We start from the raw sequence: 21,549 nt of genomic DNA on the forward strand, positions 1-21,549 counted from the left end.
AATAAATAGACACCATCCCAGAGATACAAGGATTATTTTGACATAAGTAAATCAATAAATGATATCCATCACATAAACAGGTGAGAAGTGGAAAGCCACATAATCATCTTATTAGATCCAGCAAAACCTTTTGACAAAATCTAAAACCTTTTGATGATAACGGTTCTGGAATCACTAGGGATTCAAGGAACATAGTTAAACAGTATAAAAGCAATTTACAATAAGATCATAGCCAACATCAACCTAAGTGGAAAGAAATTCAAAGCATTTCCACTGTAATCTGAAATAAGATTGTCTAGTTTCTCTATACCTATTCCATATAGTACTTAAAGTCTTAACTAAAGAAATAAGATAAATGGATGAGATCAGGGGATTTAAATAAGAGGGGAAGAAGTCAAAGTATTCTTATTTTCAGATGACATGACTTTATACGTAAAAAAAAACCCTAAAAACTCCACCAGAAGACTTTTATAGCTGATAAACACCTTCAGCAATGTAGTAGAACTCACATAGAGGAAAAAATCAGAACACACAAAATTTTAATGGAGAAAAATCAGAATCATTCTTATATGCAAATGGCAAACAGACTGAGAAAGAAAATACGGAAAGAGTTCATTTCACAGTAGCTTAAAAAGTATCTTAGGATAAATCTACCAAAGTGATTTATTATGCAAGTGAAAGACACTGAAGAAAGAAATTAATGAAGATATCAGGAGATGAAAAAAACCCATGCTCACAGATCCATAATTACTGTTGTGAAAAGGGACATCCTAGATTCAACACATTTGTTTTCAAAATTCCAACACAATTTTTCACAGAAATCGAAAGCTACATATGGGAACCTGAAAGTTCTAAAATATCTAAAACAACCCTGAATAATAAAGAATGGCTGGGGGTATCACCACAGAACTGTAATAATAAAGACAGCATAGTACTGACATAAAAACAAAATGCTGATGAGAGCAGCAAAATTAAAGACCCAGAAATAATGCCACATACCTACAGACACCTGATTTTTGACCAAAAAAATGTACACTGAAGAAAAGTATTATCTTCAACAAATGGGGCTAGTCAAACTAGATAGCTGCATGTAGCAGAATGAAAATCGATCCATATCTATATCAAACCAGCATACAATTTTACTCCAACTGGGTAAGGGCCTCAATACCATGCACCTGATAAAAGAGAAAATGGGGAATATGCTTGAACTTATTGGCACAGGAAATGACTTTCTGAACAGAATCCTAATAACACAGTCACTGAGACTAACAATAAACAGGACCTCATGAAACTGAAAACCTTCTGTATGCCAAAGGATACCATCATCCAGACAAAGTAACAGGCTAAAGAAAGAGAAATGATTGTTACCAATTACACATCTCATAGAGGATTAATATTCAATATATATAAAGAACTAAAAGAACTGGACATCAAGAAATTAAATAACCCAATATAAATGTGTGATACAGAACTAAACAAAAAGTACTCAAATAAGAAACACAAATAAATGACTGAGGAACACTTAAACACTGTTCAACATCCTTTAGCTGTCAGAGATGGTAATACCTCTAGAAGTCCTTTATAGTTCTGGATTGTTTTAGCTATCTGAGTTTTTGCTTTTCCATATGAAGTTGAGAATTACATTTTCAAGGTCTTTAAAATTTTTTGTGTTGGAATTTTGATGGGAATTACATTGAAATTGTAGATTGCTTTTGGTAAGATGGCATTTTCACTGTTAATCCTACCAATCCATGAGCTTTTGGTAAGATGGCATTTTCACTGTTAATCCTACCAATCCATGAGCACAGGAGATTTTTCTATCTTCTGATATTTTCTTCAATGTCTTTCTTCAGGGACTTGAACTTCTTGTCATATATGTCTTTCACTTGCTTGGTTAGAGTTACACCAAGTTTATTTCATATTTTTTGTGAGTATTATAAAGGGAGTTGTTTCCCTCATTTCTTTTTTGATCTGTTTATCATTTGTACAAAGGAAGGCTACTGATTTTTTTTGAGTTAACTTTGTGTCCAGCCACTTTACTGAAGATGTTTATCAGCTGTGGGAGTTTTCTGGTAGAATATTTTGGATTTCTTATGGACCTTATGAAACTGAAAATCTTCTGTAAGCCAAAGGACACCATAAATAAGACAGAATGGCAGCCTACAGAATAGGAAAAGTTCTTCAATAACCCTATATCCAATAGAAGGCTAACATCTAAAATATGTAAAGAATCCAAGAAGTTAGACACCAAAAAAACATATAACCCAATTTAAAAATGGGGCACAGAGATAAACAGAATTCTCAACAGAAGAATCTCTAATGGTCAAGAAGCAATCAAAAACGTTCAATGTCCTTAGTCATGGGAGAAATACAAATAAAAGAAAATTGAGATTCCATCTTACACCAATCAGAATGGTTAAGATAAAAAACCTCAAAAGACAGAACATTCTGTCAAGGATGTGGAGGAAGGGACACACCCTCCATTGGTGGTGGGAATACAAAGTTGTGCAACCAGTCTGGAAATCAATCTGGCAGTTTCTCAGAAAATGGGAAATAGTTCACCTGAGACCCAGGTATACCACTCCTGGATATATACCCAAAAGATGCTCTATCGTACCTCAAGGTTGTGTGCTCTACTATCCCCATAGCAGCTTTATTCACAATAGCCAGAAACTGGAAACAACCTAGATGTCTCTTAACTGAAGAATGGATAAAGAAAAGGTAGTAAATCTACACAAAAACAAAGACATCACGAATTTTTCAGGCAAATGGATGGAACTAGAAAATATGCTGAGTGAGGTAACCCAGACCCAAAAAGACATGCATGGTATGTACTCACTGATAAGTTGATATTAGTCATATAGTTCAAAATATACACAATTCACTCCACAGACCAAAGAAGCTAAAGAAGAAGGAAGGCCAAAGTGAGAGTGCTTAAATCTCACTTTAAAGCAGGAATAAAATCATCACTCATAGGAGGCAGATGGAGGGAGGGAACTGGATAGGATAGGGGATAGAGAAGAGAATGGCGAGTTCAAGGTCAGGTGTGGAGAGAGACAGGAGAAAGGACCAGAGAGACAAGAGAATGAATGGAAATATGCAACTTCTGGGGTTTCGGGGACAACTCTATAATATTCCAGAGACCTGGGATTTGGGAGGTTCCCAAGAGTCTATGGGACTTATCTGAGACTCACAACAGTGGTAATATGGAAACTAAAGAGGTCAGCTCCTGTAGCCAGGCAGGATCTTCAGTGGAGGGATAATGACACCAACCCACTCTGAAAACTTAAGAACAAATATTCATCCTGTCCAGAAGAAATTCAGGGACAGTGGATGAAGTAGACTGAGGAATTGTTAAGCAATAACCAGCTCAACTAGAGACCCATCCAATGGGCAAGCACCTGTTTCTGACACTATTGATCAGTCTTATGCTTATAGACAGGAACTTAGCATAACTGTCCTCTGAGAGGCTCTACCCAGCAGCTGACTAAAACAGATGCAGGCACCCACAGCCAAACAGTAGATGGAGCTCAGGGTCTCATATGAAAGAGGTAGGAGTAGGATTAAGAGCTCCAAAGGGTATAGGAACTACACAGTAAGACCAACAATCAACTAACCTGGACCCTTGGGGGCTCTCAGGTTAGACTGAACTACAAACCAAAGAGCATACATGGCCTGGACCCAGCCCACTCACACATATATAGCAGATGTGTAGTTTGATCTTCATGTGGGTCCCAACTACTGGAGCAAGGACTTGTCCAAAAGCTGTTGCCTGTTTGTTGAATCTGTTTCCCTAACTAGGCTGCTTTGTCTGGCCTCAGTGGTAGAGGATGTGCTTAGCCCTGCAGAGACTTTCTATGCCAGGGTAGAGGGCTACCTGGCACAAGGGCTTCTACCCTCTCAGAGGGAAGGGGGAGAAGGGGGAAAAGCTTGTGAGGGGAACTTGGAGGAGGTAGTTATTGGGATGTAAAGTAAATCAATTAATTAATTAATTAATTACAAAAAATTTGAAAAAGGCTACCCCAATACTTATAAATTTTCGTTCCCATAAAATTATAAAAGTAGTAAACCATTTATGAAACATTCCTGAAATAAATAAGAAATTAATGTTTTCTGGTAAATAGTTTCAAAGGGAATAATTGGAAAGAAGCAGCTGAGGCCATAATACTTATGTACTTATGAGAATGAAAGTGATATATCTTGACATCGAACTTATATACATGAGAAACATCATAGAAGTACAGCACACACACTATAGACACACGCAGTTAAATGCAGTAAACGCTGCAGAAACAGGAGTAAGATGAACAAATTGAATCGATGCAATACCAGTCCCTGTTTACCAACCTATCTTAAAATGAAGAGAATTTGTGATTGTGTAGGAAAGAAAGTATTTAGAAAATTCAATTTTTATTCAGATTTAGCTAGAAAATATAAGGGAACTCCCTTGATATGATAAATGAAATCCATCAAAAATCTTTATATCACATGATGTGAATGGGTGAATTTTCATTGCTTTGAAAGAGATACTAGGAGTGAACCCCAGGCCTCTTTGGATACTAGGCACAGAAACTTTCACTAAGCTAAATCCTTTAAACTGTTTTTGATTTCCTAACTAGTTTAAGAAAATACAATGAAAACAATTTTGACCATTTGTATAGTATTCTCAAACAGTTGAATGGTAAAAATGTTGAAGTCCTAAAGATTTGGGAGTAAAGTATGATGAGGTGACCATAGGTGTAGAAAATCCTAAATAAACTATGCAAAAAAGTAAAAAGCACAAAACACCCTAGAACTATTAAGTGAAGTTAAAATGAAATGAGATAAAAGTTTAATCCATGAAATACTGTATTTGTATTTGAGCTGTAAAACAATATTTTCAAAAATTAGAAACATAAATTAAAATGTCATATACATTGAAATGAATATCATCTAATATTTAGCATTATGTTTAATGAAAAACATTTCACACTAAAAACACATTGGTGAGAGAAATTAGAGAAAATGAAAACAAATTGAAAGTCAAACATTATCAACAATTGTGTGACTCAACTGATATTAAAATTTTTATTCTTTACAAACTAATCTGTTAGATGTAATTGTAGTCAAAATATCATCAGATATTGTTAAATAAATTGATAAGCCATATATATATATACATATATATATATATATTATACACACATATATATGTATATATATGTTTTAGTGTAAAATGTTTTTCATTAAACATATTACTAAATATTAGATGATATTCATTTCAATGTACATGACATTTTAATTTTCTGATTTTTGAAAATATTGTTTTACAGCATAAATATATAGCTTATCAATTTACCAATATCAATATACAATGATATCAATATATCATATATGTACATATATAGGACGATAAGTAAAAAGAATTGAAAATACCATCTTGAAATCACAGCAGTTATGCCCACTGGCACTGGGTCTAAACATCTCACCCACAACAGTTGCCTGTGGTTGGAGAAGGGGCTGTCAAAGCCTGATCACTTCCTGCTGAGCTACAGGCAATTCATTGATTCTAGGAGAGGGTTAAGCATACTCCAGTTGGGTATCCACTGGTGAATCCACCAGGCTGCCATGGATAGTTCTAAACCCATGGACACCCAGATTGCCTTGTTTGAATGCAGAGGGATGTAAAACAAAACTATAAGTTATGAATATTAAAAGGTTGTTTGTAAGGAAGGGGGTGAGAGGAAGAATGCACTATACATACACATGAAATTCTCAAACAAAAATATTAATAAAAAGGAGATGAGTGAAAAATCCATAACTGCTAAATCCTTTTAAATGGTTCTATTGACAAGAATCTAAAAGTGCACTTATGAAGAAAGATAACTATCATATGTTTATGTTGACATTATCTCCTACATAAGACACAACTCTTTTCTACACATAATATATATTATTATTGCCTACTTATAAAATATGCACTATAACACTTGAGACACCATATTCTCTCAATACAGATAAGCAATTTAGAAATACCTACTTCTGATATGTCAAATTCATACCAATTTATCATTTGTTGTACAATTACTGGGATGTAAGGATGATAGTATATGTAAACCTTATCTTTATTTATATAACCTCATACAGATGATACACTTAATGAAGCCCTCAATACTCTCAAATTTAATACAACTTTAAGTTATTCTTGATATGTTATATTGCTGAAAACATTATATTTAAAATTCTTCGTTTGAGCTAAGTAAAATCCTGTTTATTTTCCCCTATATAATTCTGAATTGTATCATTCTTTGTTTTTAAATAAAAATTGAATTAAAAAAACTTTTTAAAAAGAAAGTAGAACAGTCAAAATAAAGTTTTATAGTGAACACAGTTGGATGGTTCCATTTACCATAGTTAAATCTTTCTATAAAATTATAGAAAATACTAATGTTACCCAAAAAAGCAAGATGAAGCACAGACTTAATTGTGAAAACTTCACAACTAAAGTATATAAAATATAGAAAAAATAACTTTATTCACATTGAGTCAAAAAAGAGTATAGACAGAAGACCAGAAGAAGAGCAGTAACATTTGTAAGATGACATGTACATTTTTATTAAGAGGAAATATTTCTCCTCGTTAAAAGACATCAGTAAAAATTTAATGCTCTTCCAGTTGTAAAGAATAATGCATAGATTCCCTCTTCCCCCTCCAAGAAACATGAACTAGAATACTATGTAAAATAATTCTTCAGATATAGCATAACAGTAACCGAGATTACAGAGAAAAGAAAATCTAGTAAAGTAACTCATCAAAGGCAAAGAGCAAGGCCTCAATGAGGAGTTTTAAAACACCACATCATACACCTTATGCAAAATTTGAGGCACTCTTGGAACTGAGGAGGTGGCAGAGTGGTTAAGGTCACTAAATGCTCTCCTATCAGACCTAGAATTAATGCTCAGTACCCACATGACAGCTCATAATCATTTGTAACTCCAGTTGTAGAGGACCTGATGCTCTCTGCTGATATCCATGGGCAACAGGTATGCACATGGTACATGTACAATGCATAGACATAAACATTTATATACATAAATTTTAAAAGATGAACCTCTAAAGGAAAAAGTCGATCAGAAAATAAATTGGACTATTAATGACTCAGAGTTCCAGTTCCTGGGTCTCAACAGTTAAGAGTCTTCTCCTCCAGAAGACTCAAGTCACCTATAACTCCAGCTCCAGAGGAGCTGCGTCCTCATGGCTCCCATAGGCATCTGAATATACATGGTGCACATACAGATAAGCAAACAAACACATCTGCAGATAAATAAAAATAAAAATTTAAAGAAAACTTCCAAATGATGGTAAGATTTTATGTGTGTAGCATTTGACATCTCTAGGAGACACAATCTCACAGCAAACTCCCTTCTGACTCCTCCAATCTTTGTCCTCTTCTGCCATGTTCCCTGAGACTTATGAGTGTTTTGCAGATGTTCTACACACAAATATCTGAACAACATAACTACCGAAATATGAACTGAGTAAGGACAACAATAGACATGTGAACATGGATAGGAGAAAATCGACAAGGTACCAACATTACACAACTACAGGCAACTAAGGAATTCTGGGAGTGGGGGAAATACTCTTCCCCATAGAAGAGCATACTAATTTATTATGTAATACCAAATGGTCAGCCCTAAAGACATACATAAAAGTAATATTATAAAGACTGAACAGACTATATTTAGGAATACAAATGTATATCCATATCTGTATATGTGTGCAAAAACAATGAAAAAGATGTCATGAATTTGAAAGAGAGCAAGGGTAGGTATGTAGGATGGAAGATTTGGAGAGAGGGAAAGCAAAGGAGAAATGTTGTAATTTAATTTTAATCTCAAAAATAATGAACTCCACTCAGGACAAAAAGGCCAGCATAACATCCTTAATCATGTTCTGAACATGACTACAGATGGTTCTGACAGTGGCCAATTGCTTTCTGTTACCCCCACCATTTATCAACCCGAAACCTCTTCTTTTTCTTTCCAAGGAGACTCAGCTCTGCATTAATGTGATTGAAGTCCCTCTGTAGAGTTACCCTGCAGCCTTCACAATGACTCTGTGCCCCTTCAGAGTGATGTCGACATTTTCTGGAATATTGACAATCTGATTGCCAAGAATGGTCTTCATTGTCACAGTAGATGAGGCAAAAAATAAAAGAGCACAAACCAACATTTATAATAATCAAACTAGTAAAAAAGTAGTCATAGAGAGCAAATTATAAATTTGTAAATTCAGCTATAGAATTGATAATATATTCATGGGAGGGATAGGAAAGAAATGGCCTTTGAATTATAATTAACAATATAAGCCAGGAATTGAATGAAGTACAGAAAGAAAATAACAGACTCAAGGAAGAATTCAATATCCAAGAATAGAGGCATTTCCACACAAACCAAATGTAAGAGCATTTATCATCAGCACACCTACACTATAGGAAACAGCAGGTGAAGTTCTTTAGACTAAAACAAAGTAAAGTTAAAGTAAAAAAACCAAAACATATGTAGAATTGAAGAACATTGATAATGCCAATTATCTGACAATAATTATCTGACAGTAATTAATTACATGCTTAACTCAAAATTCATAATAGCATTTTAAAATAATTTTATATAAGAATAAATAATTACATGACAGTAAGTAAAAAATAAATGATAATGGTACTCCATTTTATAAGTTCATGACATTATGTTCAGAATAGTAAAAGTGCTTTTTCAACAGACTGCTAAGTTAAGGATGACTGGTATAAATCTTCAATCATTTGTCTTAGTTAGGATTTAATTGCTGTGAAGAAACACCACGATAAAGGCAACTCCTATAAAGGCAAACATTTAATTGGGGCTGGCTTACATGTTCAGATGTCCAGTCCATTATCTTCATGGCAGGAAGCATGGCAGCATTCAAACAGACAGTGCTGGAGGAGTTGAGAATTTTACATATTGATCTACAGCCAATCAGGAGGAGACTGGACTCCACACTAGGCTGAACTTGAGTCTAAGAGACTCTGAAGACCACCTCCAGAGTAACACTTCCTCTTACAAGGTCATATTACTCCAAAGGCCATACCTCTTAATAGTGCCCTATCTCATGGGTCAAGCATTCAAATACATGAGTCTATGTGGGCCAAAACAATTCAAACCACCACATACTTAAATATTTTTCAAAAGCCAAACTATGCCAGACATCATGAATCTCTATGAGTACCAGGTCAGTTTCATCTTTATAATGAGTTCAACGTTAGCTAGGGCTGTACAGTGAGATTTTGTGGCCAAGAAGCATCTAAAGAAACTGAGTCCATAATAGAGTTGTATTGCTGTAGTGTGTACTCACTAATCACCTTCTTTGAAAGAACTAGCATTCATAAAGGGCCAGAAAGTTCAGAGAAAGAAAATGGCCCACTGTATCAATTTTACTTTGTCTACAATGGATCTTAAATTATTCAACTTTGTCAGCCATGGCCAGACTGAATGAAACCAACACAGAAGAAACAGTGAAACATGTGTACCCATGGCCAAGAAGTTCAGCATCCCACATGTTGGTGTCAACCTTCAAATGACATAGCTGGAAATGTCTCCTCCAACTTGTCTGGGGTCTGGGTGAGTCCAGGCATCCTTGCACATTCAGAATGCCAACATCCAGAGCCTTGCAGCACACAAGTGGATGGAAATAGCTGTGGTGACTGGTCTTTGTGGAAAGTTTTCCTGGCTTGCCTCTTAGCCTCTGTGCTAACAACAGCAATTGGAAAACTCACACTAAGCTTGGTGAATAGAAACAACTCCCCCATTGTTATCCAGTTATCATCAAACACTGAAGCCTCTACAGTTATACCTCAAACAACCTCTACTACTTCTCAAACAACACTGGTCACTTCCACAGGGTTGGCAAACACAACATCCCCTGAAACTACAGACACAACAGCCACCATAACTTCTACTGAATCATCAGGGACATCCACTGCAGTATTCACTGAAGCTAGTACCACAACGACCATGGCCATGACTTCAACTCTACCTGTGATGACAACAGCCACCACCACAACTCCATCTGTGTCCACAAGCACAGCCACCTCAACACAACCCACAACCTCTTCTGTGTCCACCGAAACATCAACCACAACCATTGATCCAACTCAACCTGTAACCACAACATGCACCACCATAACTTCATCTGTGCCACAATCATGACCACCTCAATCCAGTCCACAACCTCTCCTGCATCCACCAAAACATCAGACACAACCATCGATTCAACTAAAAATGAAACCACACCAGCTTCAGCATCAAATGAAACCACACCCACTGCCAATGTTACAGAAACTTTAAATCCTGCATAACCTATCAAGGAAGTGATTATACACATTACTGCAATTGGGTCTCCATCTGAATCTTGTAAGTCACAATTGCAACAGCTGCTTGAAACAAGATGCCACCAAGTAAATAAACCTTCTAACAGTGGAAGCCTCAATAGCACCAGATGCTACTACAACTGAAAATTAGCTGGCAGACAAAACAGTTATGACTTTCCTTGTCATTTGAATGGAACCTTTGTTCACCTAAATTGACAACCACTACTACTTTCATTTAACCTACAACTATAAGTTAGGCTTTGCCTACAATAAATGTGCTCTTTATTCTCCTTTTTAAAAGAAAGAAAGAAAGAAAGAAAGAAAGAAAGAAAGAAAGAAAGAAAGAAAGAAGGAAGGAAGGAAGGAAGGAAGGAAGGAAGGAAGGAAGGAAGGAAAGAAAGAAAGAAAGAAAGAAAGAAAGAAAGAAAGAAAGAAAGAAAGAAAGAAAGAAATGTTCAACATCCTTAGTTATCAGGGAAATGCAAATCAAAACGACCTTGAAATTCCACCTCAAACCAGTCAGAATGGCTAAGATCAAAAACTCAGTTGATAGCAGATACTGGCAAGGATGTGGAGAAAGAGGAACACTACTCCATTGTTGGTGGGATTGCAAGTTGGTGCAACCACTCTGGAAATCAGTCTGGTGATTCCTCAGAAAATTGGACATAATATTACCTGAGGACCCAGCTATACCACTCCTGGGCATATACCCAAAAGATGCGCCAACATATAACAAGGACACATGCTCCACTATGTTCATAGCAGCCTTATTTACAATATCCAGAAGCTGGAAAGAACCCAGATGTCCTTCAACAGAGAAATGGATACAGAAAATGTGATACATTTACACAATGGAGTATTACTCAGCTATTAAAAACAATGAATTCATGAAATTCTTAGGCAAATGGATGGAACTAGAAAATACAATCCTGAGTGAGGTAACCCAGTAACAAAAGAACACACATGGTATGCAATCACTGATAAGTGGATATTAGTCCAAACCAATACCAATACCCAGAATGCTCAGAATACCCAAGATAAAATTCACAGACCATATGAAGCTCAAAAAGAAGGAAGACCAAAGTGTGGATGCCTCACTCCTTCTTAGAAGGGGGAACAAAATACTCACTGGAGGTAGAGGGTGGGAGGGACTTTGGAGGAAGAGAGGAGGGGGAGGGGGGAAATGGGAGCAGGATCAGGCATGGGAGGAGACAGGAGTAATATATAGAAGGTCAGGAATTTGAACAGAGATGTATAGCAATGGGGGATGGGAAACTGAGGATAGTCACCAGCAAGTCTCAGATACCAGAAAAGCAAAAGTTTCCCAGGAGCCAACTGGGATGAGACTAGCTGAAACTCCCAATAAAGAGAAGGGAGAACCTGTAGACACCATATCCAGAGGTTAAGTAAGGACCTTGGTTGGGGGATGGGGCTATCCACTCATCTCCAAATTTTTAACCCAGAATTGCTCCTATCTAAAGGAAATACAGGGACAATGAATAGAGCAGAGACAGAAGGAAAGACCATGCATAGACTGCCACCCCTAGGGATCCATCCCATATACTGATACCAAATCCAGACACTATTGCTGATGCCAAGAAGTGTTGTTATCAGAAGCCTGACATAGCTGTCTCCTGAGAGGCTCTGCCAGAGCCTAATACAGAGGCCTATATTCACAGCCAACCATTGAACTGATCACAGGATCCCCAGTGGAGGAGTTAGAGAAAGAACTGAAGGAGCTGAAGGGTTTGCAATCCCATAGGAAGAACAACAATATCAACCAACCAGATCTCACCCCCACCCCAAGCTTGCAGGGACTAAACAACCAACCAAAGAGTGTACATGGTGGGACCCATGGCTTCAGCCACATATGTAGCAGAGGGTAGCCTTGTTGGGCATCAATGGGAAAGAAGCCTTTTGGTCCCGTGGAGGCTCCATGACCCAGAGCAGGGAAATGCTAGGATGCTGAGGCAGGAATGAGTGGGCAGGTGGGGAAGCACCCTCATAGAGGCAGGGGAGGGGGAGAGGATAGGGGATTTGTGGAGGGGAAATTGGGAAGGGGGATAATGTTTGAAATGTTGGCAGCCAAAGTACATGGCTTGAACCTGAAAATGGACCCCCAGACAGAGTTATTAAATTAACAGACTGGCAAACCAAGGACAGGTAAGATTCTGCAGAGCCTTACCAACCTAAGACATAAGTGCATTGCTTTTGATAATACATATTCCACAATGAGTAAGGAAGGCATTCTTGGCAGAATGACCTAAGACAGGCTCAGTCTTGTTTATGAAATACAAAAGGGGGAGAGGTGGATAGCCTTTGGGGCTGCTTAGCAAGAATCCGACATGGGCCAAGGACAAGGAAATGGGCTGTTTGGCATGAATATGACATTGGCCAAGGACACATAAGTAGGCTTCAGGCAGGAATCTGATATTGGCTAGAACAAAGAAGTAATCTCAGGTATGAATCTAAATATTAGGCTAGAACAAAGAAGTAATTTCAGACAGGAATCTAAATTTTAGGCTAGAACAAGGAAGTAGGCTTCAGACATGAAAATGACTTTGGTCTAGGACAGGAAAGTTGGGTCAGATATTTTGGTCATCCTGATAAGCCCTTAGAAACAGTGATCATGGGAATATTCACAGAATTTTGTTTATTGCCTTGCTTGTTCTTTGACTATTTGTGTTTATTTATTGTCTTGCTTGTTCCTTAACTATTTGCATCTATTGTATTGCTAGTTCCTCAACCTAGAACTGACCTTAATATGTGCATGTAATTAAAATGATATAAAAGCAAAAAGGAGTAAGGGTATGGAATAGGGGGTTTCCAGCGAGGGGAGATGGGGAAAGGAGATGACACCTGAAATGTAAATAAGTAAAATATCCAATAAAAGGAAATGTTAATAAATAAAAAAATAAAAATAGTGGTTACAACTTTTTAAAATAAACCTGAAGCTACAAGACCAATAACTATAACCAATTTTAATAATACAAAATTCAGGTTTTAAAGAGCTTGAAAACAAGAAAAAGGAAACAATATGGTAAAAGAGAAAAGAAACAGTAATTCAATCATATTGATAATCACATTAAATGTAAATAGGCTAAGCATACCAAGAGAAGCCAAACATTATTAGTGTGATAAACACAACATAATTTTATATAGCTTAAGAATGAAATGAGGAAAGAAAGCCTCAGCACTAATAAACATAAGAATCTAGATTAGCTCTTCTGAAATCATAAAAAATTACATACCACTAAAACAGTCCCTAAGCATAAAGTTTTACTAAAGAAAGAAATTCCAATCAAATTTGGCAATTTCAACACTGCTTTCAGTAACTGATGTAAAATGTAGACAGAAAGCCAGTAATGTTATAGAAGATTTGGACAATAACAACCAATTTACTTTAATTGAAATTCAGAGAACACTGCAACCTAGGACTGCTGAATATTTTTTCAAATGCATATGAAACATTTCGAACTATAGACCACATGTCAGGCAAATTTTAAGTGGCCTTCATACATTTTTAAGTAAAAAAATTGCACACAGTATGTTATCTAATTATAATGGACTTAAATTAGAAAGTAATTTTAGACTAATAACGTTCAATCCCCTGAATATTTAGAAAATAAAACTCATTCAAGTATCTCGGGACTTGAATAAAAAGCATACAGAAAATTGGGAAATGTTTTTGAAATAATGACCACAAAAATAGAGCATATCAAAATTTGTGGGCTGTAACTTAAGGAAAACTTAAAGAGCGATATATTGCTTTAAGTATTTAAAATAGAGAGAAACATTTGCAATCGATTACTCTGACTTCCAGTCTATAAGACTAAGATAAAAAGAGGAATTTAAGCCCAGAGTGAGCAAAAAAGGAAATAATAAAAATGAAGTCAATGAGATATAAAATTACCAACCAATAAAAACCAACAATGTCAAAACAGAACTGCAAAAGTTATTTCTTTGACATAATTAATGAAACACATAAAATGCTTATAGGACTAGTTGAGTAGAAACAAAACAACAACAAGAATTGCAGACATTAGTATTAAATAAGATGCAAATACAGACAATAAGGAGAAAATAAAAATAATTCTACTCCAATAGATTCAATAACTGAGATGAATAGGTCTAATTGTTTAAAGATATGCATTTTTTAAATATCGAAAAAGAAATAAAAATATCAACAAGCCGAGACCTGAGAAATTGAATTTGTAACAAAAACTTTTCCTAATCTCATAAAGAAACAATCAACCTTTCATATTGTTAAGTTTGTATTATCTAAATTAAAAGAATGAATAATAACAAATTTATTCAGGGAGTAAGAAAGAGAGAAATGTGCCACAATACTCAAAGACAATTATCTTTAAACATGTGCCAGAAAAAATATAATTGATAGGTGCATCAATATTTTATAAATATAATCAAACACGTTAACATAATGTCAGAGATTTTAACTCAAAAATATATAAAAGGGTGACCTGATATGGAAAACTGGGATTAGTCTGAGTACATAAAGTTGATTTAAAACATGAAAAACTAACTAATGCAATTGATCATACTTATATAATAACAGTAGTTTTAATCTCACAAATACAAATGTGAAAAATACAATTTTTAGGAACTAGAAAGGGATTAAATATTCTCAGGTAAAGAGGAGTTTAAAGTTACATAATATTATGATTAGTACCAAAATATTTCTTCACAATATAGGGAACAATAGAGCCGTATTTTCTTTTACTACTTCTGTAATAAGTTTCTTGGCATTCCTGTCCAGTACAGTAAGACAATAAGAAATACAAAGTAATAAGTAAAGAAGTAAACCCTCAATTATAGATAATTATATGAAATCTTTTAGGGGTGTGTCTGTATCATCCAGGTATAAATGTTTCTGTGGTGTATATCTGTGTGTAGAAGCCAGATGTCATGTCATGTGTCTTCTTCTATCATTCTCTTCCTTAATTTTTCAGACAATATTTCTCACTGAACCTGGAGATCACTAACTAGGTGGTAGTGATTGGCTGGTGGGCCTCTAGGATACCTCCTGTTACTCACCAGACCCAGGCACACAACAGTCACTATGACCAGCTTTTACATTGGTGCTAGAAGGTCTAAACTCTGTACCTCATGCTTGCATGGCAGCTATTTTACTATCTGAGCTATCTTCCTAATCAAAAACCTCAAAATCTCAAAAGAACAAATAAAATTTAAAAAGTCAAAAGATACAATATCAATAGTCAAAGAAAATGTGTTCTACACGTTAGCAATATACAACTCAAATTCCAAGAGTATCAATAAACATTAAGTATTAAGATTAAATGTATCTAATATATGAAAAATACTGAAAAGTATCAATTATTACTGAGTGAAAATAAGAAAAATTGGATTTTCAAAGGTATATTTTAGTCCACATGAAATATTCAAATAGTCAATTTAAGATATCAATTTATATCATCAGAAAATCCAGTACACTTCAAAGAATACTAATGTAAATAGTTGCATAATTTCTAAAGAATTTACTATTTCTTTTCAAATCTATAGAGAAACAAAGAATATATATAGACAAAACAAACATTTTTTTAAAAAAAGAACAATGTTGGATGTGCACAGCAGAATTTCAAGGCTACAGTCAGCAAGACTTTATATTAGTTTCATCATAGACATATGAGTGAATAGAAGCAAATAGAGAGAAAGATAGATTTATGTATAGATGGCCAATTAGGTATCTAGTTTTTTACAACATTGTCACGGAAGTATGATGAAGAAAAGCTTATTTTTAATCATATGGTGCTAGAAATAACAGATGTCCATAGGAAATCAATAGTTAGTCACACTACTTACCATACTTGTGAGCCAGCAATCTTTTTGCCAAGAATACCCTCATTAAATGAAAGCAAGTGACCACATAGATATATCTCTACATGACTATGTATAAGAGTTCAGCTTATAATAAACTGAAACTAAAATCAACTCAGAATCAATTAACTAATTATTATACAAATTATAGAGTATATAAAATATGTACAGTTATAAATAATTCTATACAATGAAACAACATTTGGCAAACAAGAAGGACTAAACGTCGGTAAAGACAATAAAAAATGATGAACATCAAAAGCAGTATGCTAAAACTATACTGACACAAAGCAAAGATACATTGTTGAATCCAATTGAGTGGTATAACAGAACAGGAGAAAGTATAATGATAGGAAGCACATATTAGATGTACAAAAGTACTCAGTCTACAGGGTCATGAAGAAAAGCAGGGGGTAATGAAAATTCTCTCTATTATAGTATTAAATCAGTTAATTAATTATTGGCATCAGACTGGGCACATAAGATAGGCTTGTTTTACTGTGTATAGACTAGAATTCAATAAGGAGGATTTTGAAGACTGTATATTTAAATGATATGAAGAAATTGGAATTGGCATACAGTGTTTGTAGGAATATAAGATGATTCAACTCTTCAGAAGTATTGAGTAGTCTGTCAAAAGAAAAAAACAATATAAAGTTACCATATACTGCAACTGCCTCACTCCTGAATGAAAGCCTCTGCATGGAAAGTAATGTGTTCACAGTAGCCACATTTAAAAAGAGAAAAATAACAACGGCTCTCAATTATTGATTAGAAATACACAAATTGAAAACTTTCTAAGACACAGTAAGAGAAAATAAGACCAAGGATGGAATGATACAAACATTATGGGGTAAAAAAATTCAAGACTCTGTCAGTCTCTGAAACAAACAACCCAGAGTTAGTTCCTACTTAAATTTTGTATTCCACACCCTCTTTCTCCTCATACAATTGTCAAATGTGAATGATATGCTTTATGATCCTGAATTAAGCAGATGTCTTAGCAATGATACCAAAAGACAGATTCACAGAATCCTTTTTTTTTTGGATTTTTTTTTTTTACATTTCAATTGTTTTCCCCTTTCCTGGTTTCCCCTCCGCAAACCCCCTGTTTCATCCCCTTTCCCCCTGCTTCTAGGAGGGTGCTCCCTCACCCATCCACCCAGGCCCATCTCACCAACCATGCATTCCCCTAGCCTTCACAGGACGAAGGGCCTCTCCTCCCATTGATGCCAAACAAGGCAATCCTCTGCCACATATGCAGCTAGAGCCATGGGTCCCTCCATGTGTACTCTTTGGTTGATGGTTTAGTTTCTGGGAGCTCTGTGGGATCTGGTTGGTTGATATTGTTGTTCTTCCTATGGGGTTGCAAACCCCTTCAGCTCCTTCAGTCCTTTCCCTAACTCCTCCATTGGGGACCCTGTGCTCAGTCCAGTGGTTGATGATGTACTCGATTTTTAAAAAAAAGTTTTTAAATTTTTTAAAAAAAAAATTTTAAATTTCACTTCTCAAAAGACACAAGACAATGAAAGTTGAATCACAAACTAGAAATAATTATTCAAATTGTATAAAAAACAATCAATATTCTATTTTAAATGCCAGATAAAATGATGGGCAAAATTTAGATACATTACCAAAGAATAGAAGAAAATATGAAAAAAATGTTTAGTATCATTGTTTTCCAGTTAAATGTACATTAAACATGGAATAGGTGTAAAATAAAATATTATCAGCATTAAAAATGAATGAAGTTCTGATTCAACATAGAGGAATTTAGAAAATATGCTAAATGAAATGAAGTCACTCACCAAAAAAATCACATAGTACATGCTTTTACTATGAAAAATATACTTAATAAGCACTAGCAGGAATAGAACTTTTGGTAGTTACATATACTTGGGATTTGGGAAGAATGTTGAGTGACAATTAAAAAGTCCATGGTTTCTTTTGGTGATGATGGCAGTATTATCTTAAATTATAGAAGTGTAACTCTGAAGGTATTTTAAAACTTGAATTATGCATTCTAAATGCTAAATTGTATAATATAGAAATAATCTAATTTAAAAAAATATCCCTGAGGAAAATCATAAGAACCTTTCCTCTATACTAAGTACTTTTATAAACATTGCAAATAAAAGATAAATTAAAGAAGAACTCTGAAAGATGCCAAAGGAGGTACCAGCTTTGGACCCTCCCCACACAACTAGAAAAACAACACAGAAACAAAACATTTATGATCTCCTATTCAACATAAATCTGTGATCCATGCCTTCCATTTCTTAACTAGCATTTTAGAAATAGAATATGGCTTATGGTAAACTTATTACTCCTCTAGAGCAAATGTGTGCTCCACAGAGTGGGTGAGACAGACAGTACTACAAATCAATAATAGCAAGTTCAGAGGAATATCTAGAAACTCTTGCAAGCTTAAGTAAGCATCTAAACAAACTAAATGTCTCAGAGGTAATAAAAAGATATCAACAGAGTAAAAATGAAAGAAGAGCAAATCAAAATACACGTTGTACTATACACGCAAATCTGAAGTGAAAATATGTAGCACTAAATGCTTACCTAAGAAAAGAAAAAAGTTCTTATCTAAAGAAACTAGAAAACAAACAAGAAACTGGATCTAAATGGAGCGAAATAATAATAAAGGAAGTTATAAACATAAATAAAATGAACACAGGAAGACAGCAGAGAACAAAATAAAACAAAAAAGCCCTGTATTTTAAAGAATGATAAATATGAAAATTCTCTAGCAAGACTGACAACTGGAAAAGGAGAAAAGGAGCCTATTGTTGATGTTATTAATAAAAGAGACTGTATCACAGAAGGCCTTCTGGACATTTATAGGCCATAAGATGATGCTAAGAAAAAATTTATAGTTGTAAAGTCTTCAACTTGAAATAGACTCATTCTTTGCAAACCAAAAATCTAAACAAAATGAAATAGATCACCTGAATAATTCTATAATTATTAAAGTAATCAGTCTCCTAATTTAAATATGCCCCCTGCTAAAGAAAACTATACTTTCAAGTGGTTTCCCTGGAGAACTTACAAAATGTATGAAGAAAGTAAATCAACACTGCAAAAGAGGGATTAACAATGTCCATTGTATTTTATGAAGAAATAATGTTTACACCAAAATCAGAAATAATAGTAAAATAAAGCCAAAAAATCAACTGTATATTGACAGACACATAATATCTTAAAATTAACATTGTAAGCCTATCAATCTCAAAAATAAACTTGAGTACCATAGCCAAGTAGAATTTATTCAAGAAAAGAAAGCTGGCTCAAAATATGTAATTCAAACAATGTAGTTTGTCATATGACCAGACACCAACAGATTGAACACATCTGATAAAATCAATCTTTCACAATGAAAATATCTTAAATATTAACATTCATGATAATGATTTCAATGTAATAAATGCATCTACAAAACATCAAACAACATAATTAATGGCAAAAGATTGGATATTTTTTCTGCAAGTTTGAAATATGTAAGAATGCCTTTTCTCAGCATTCATACTCAACATAATATTGGTAAATTTGGGAACTGTGCCTAAGTAAGAATAACAAATAAAATACATACAAAGTAAAAAAGATTATCTGAAACAGTAAATATTTACAGTTGGCATCATGTATCAAGTAATGAAAATATCAAGTAATGTATAAAAAATTCCCTCTTTCAAATACATTAAACAATGCTATGGAATATAATATCAACATACAAAATTTAGTTCCATTTCTACATAATAGCAATGCACATGAGAAGATAACTTTTTAAAATATGGGCTGGTGAGATAGCTCAGCACATAAAGGCTAATGACCTGAGTTCAATCTTAAGGGACCACATGAAGGAGGAGAGAATTAACTGCCCCAAATTCCAATTTCACAACATGCTTCACAGCATGTATGGGCCCACAGACATACATACCCACATGGTTAACTATTTATTTTTTAAAATCTTTACACTGGTTATGGGGGATATATGTTAGGGATCGAGCACTTGTCTAAAAAGTGTGACAAGTCCTGGGTTCAATTTACAGCATCAGAGAAAGTACCATACTGGACATCTGGCTTTGGATTCAACACATAAGCAGCTTGAAAAGTTGAACAAAACTGAAAAGTAACAATTTCTATTATTCTTGTTCACCTTCCAGAACTTGACATTCAGACACTATTATTGAGGCTATCACATATTCGAAAATAGAAAAGCTGGCATTGATCTAGAAACTATATTCTTACATACTAGCTTTCATAGAGCCAGAAGGTGCTATATCTGCTACTGGAGAAGAAAAGGTAACCATCAATCATACCCAGCTGCAACAATAATGATTGACTTGGCAAGACACATCCACTGGTGCAATTGTGGCAGGCACATCATGGGAGTAACCAATCACTTTCTTGACTCAATTTAAGTCCTGCTCCACAAAATAAAAACCATCTCTAGTACTATTATCAGGTCAAGAAATTATGGCTAGATAGGCCTAGGATCGAGAAAAGAACCTGATATCATTATTCTGTTAAATGACTATAGTATTAAACTGACTCCTAGTGACTTGCTGTTATACCCACAGATTGATGCATCTTTACTCTTTATCTGAGAAGTGTTATTTAGAGATGGTGATTAATACGGCTGGCTAAGGTATAGAGAATGAGAAACTGCAGAGGTGTTCAGCCCTAAATGGAACATAAATACTATGTCTCTTACTCTGAAAGCTTAGGGATCATTGTGGGAAATGAGGTGGAAAGAGTCTACGATCCAGAATAAGTAGATGACTATAAGGAAGGAGTGTCTTCTGGGCATTGCAGTATGGTTGCTGTTTTGGTAACTGTTCTTTTGCTGTGAAGAGACACCATGACCATGCAACTGTTACAAAGGAAAATATTTAATTGGGGCTTGCTTACAGTTTCAGAAGTTTAATACCTTGTCATCACGGTGGGAAGCATAGAGGCATAGCTGAGAGTTCTGCATCTGAATCCACAGGCAGCAGAAAGAGACTCTGGGTCTGGCATGGGCTTTTGAAAGCTAATCCTTTACATATATATGAGCCTATGGGGACCATAGTTCTTACTCAAACCCCGCAGCTGCACATGTGAAATCACAGGACTTGTGACATGGTGCAAAAGAGCAAGTACAAACCAGACCTAATCTCATCATGGAAACAGGAACTAGACATGAAATATGGAGCAATTTTCAATCAGTAGCTGCTAGAAGAGTGAGAGACAGTTTTCTCTAAATCAACATCCAAGAATAGTTGGGCCACAAAAAAATAATAATTCTAATGGGTTAAAGCAAA

The sequence above is a fragment of the Grammomys surdaster genome, unplaced genomic scaffold (genome assembly GCF_004785775.1).
Source record: "Grammomys surdaster isolate TR1022 unplaced genomic scaffold, NIH_TR_1.0 147, whole genome shotgun sequence".
Taxonomy (NCBI): Eukaryota; Metazoa; Chordata; class Mammalia; order Rodentia; family Muridae; genus Grammomys; species Grammomys surdaster.